Genomic DNA, 2,484 nt, shown 5'->3' with positions numbered 1-2,484 from the left:
CTTGATACCCAGATCACGTACAATACGCATAAGATCGTGGGTTCGAGTCCTGGCTGGGTGAGGTTGTTGATTGTATGTATGTATCGTATGTAATGTTAAGTATACCGTATATGTACGTATGTATGTATGTATGTATAGTATGTAATGTATACTGTATGTGTATGTAGGTATATAATAATGTAGTGTATGTAAAAACCATCCTCCCCTCGCCAGAGTCACTCACAGCAGGGCGCTTACATCGCCACACAAGGACCGAAAGACAACAGGGAGGATACCACTCATGACTTCTGGCGGATGATATGGTGTACCGGGTCACATACCGTGGTCATGGTGGCCAACCTTGTGGAGAACGCCAAGGTGAGGAGACCTATATAGTTTATTGAGGTTAAATAGTTTAACTTATGCATAGATTACAAATATTTGTTCATAGGTTGAATAAGTTGTGGCTTATTGATTGATATATAGTTCATTGTCTTGTAACTACACACAGGTTAAGGTGGCACAGTACTGGCCGGACGATGGTCAAAACATTGTCAAGGCTTGGATGAATATACAACACGTCTCCACCGAGGTTAAGGTTAGTTACTTCCCCACCGCTGCCACCTTATGTTGCAGTTTCCGGTTACCTGTGGAATCATTAATTAGAGGTGAACTGGAAGCAACATTCATAAATGCTTCTGGGTTAAGTTTTCAAACCCAAACGGTATTTTCTCTATTCATTAAGAAAATAAACGATTGCACAATAACTGGGATATCGCCGTAATTATTGCTATGAGCTGTGAGCACTAATAATGGACGAAGCTTAGGTATAACTAGCTTCTTAGAGCGCATGTCTCAGTGGCTCAGAGACGGGAGTTGAACTGGCTACAGCCGACTACTTAATTAATGACTCTGTGTTCAAGGTGTGAGGGCACAGTGGGAATACACTGTCGCATGTCCACTTGATGACGACTCACGGCTCATACGAAAGTTACCGTGGGTGATGAAATTATATAAACCTAATGTATGTAACCCACATCTATATAAGTAATACTGCCTGTTAGACAGGGTCTAATACATTAGCATAACTTAAACCTTACTTAGCATAATATAACCTAACCTAACCTAACCAAATCAAACCTAACATAATCTAACATAACACAAAACGACTTAACTTCAAATAATCTAACCTAACACAACCTAATCAAACTTAACATAAATCAACCTAACCTAACCCCAACATGTTTTTTGTTTCAGTTGGACTTTATCATTCGTACCTTCTTGATTGCAACAGAGAATGAGCAAAGGCTGGTGAGTATAATCTAACCTAACCTACCATAACATAGCCCCACCTACCATAACATAGCCCCACCTACCATAGCATAACCCCACCTACCATAACATAGCCCCACCTACCATAACATAGCCCCACCTACCATAACATAACCCCACCTACCATAACCTAGCCTAACCTACCATAACATAACCCCACCTACCATAACATAACCCCACCTACCATAACATAGACCCACCTACCATAACATAACCCCACCTACCATAACATAACCCCACCTACCATAACCCCACCTACCATAACCATAACCCCACCTACCATAGCATAACCCCACCTACTATAACATAGCCCCACCTACATAACATAACACCACCTACATAACATAACCCCACCTAAAAACATAGACCCACCTACCATAACATACACCCATAACCAACCATGACATAACATAACCCCACCACCTATAACATAGCCCCACCTACCATAGTGCATAGCATACCCACTACCTACTATAACATAACACCCCACCTAACCCCACCTAGCATAACCCCACCTACCATTCCACCATACACATAACCCCACCCACCTAACATAACATAAATTCCACCATAACATAGCATAACCCACCCACATAACATAACCCACCTACCATAACATAGACCCCACCTAACATAACATAGCCCCACCCACCATACATAGACCCCACCTACCATAACATAGCCCACCCACCATAACATAACCCCACCTACCATAACCCCACACCAGCCATAACCCACCCCTATAACATAACCCACCCCACCATAACATAAACCCAACCTACCCTATACATAAACCTAACCTACCATAACATAACCCCACCTAATAACATAGCCCCCACCTACCATAGCATAACCCCACCTACCATAACATAGCCCCACCTACCATAACATAGACCCACCTACTATAACATACCACCACCATAATACTGCATAACACTATAACATAGACCCACCTACCATAACATAACCCCAACATAGCCCCACCCCCATAACATAACAACACCTACCCCACCATAACATAGACCCACCTACCATAACATAACACCACCTACATAACATAGACCCACCTACCATATAACATAACACCACCAAAACATAGACCCACCTACCATAACATAACCCAACCTACCATAACATAACCCCACCATAACATAGCCCCACCTACATAACATA

At 42.4% G+C, this 2,484-nt stretch overlaps 1 long non-coding RNA gene across 1 annotated transcript; it reads left to right on the top strand.

Moving 5' to 3' along the window:
- The first annotated feature begins 217 nt into the window (after window positions 1-217).
- Window positions 218-1,294, top strand: LOC121855349. The gene is made up of 3 exons (XR_006086777.1): window positions 218-357; window positions 491-577; window positions 1,237-1,294. It is a non-coding gene; the product is annotated as an uncharacterized LOC121855349 (long non-coding RNA).
- Window positions 1,295-2,484: the final 1,190 nt, after the last annotated feature.

This window comes from Homarus americanus, unplaced genomic scaffold, assembly GCF_018991925.1.
Source record: "Homarus americanus isolate GMGI-L3 unplaced genomic scaffold, GMGI_Hamer_2.0 scaffold28057, whole genome shotgun sequence".
NCBI classification, from domain to species: Eukaryota; Metazoa; Arthropoda; class Malacostraca; order Decapoda; family Nephropidae; genus Homarus; species Homarus americanus.
This window is presented reverse-complemented; position numbering and strand designations above follow the sequence as displayed.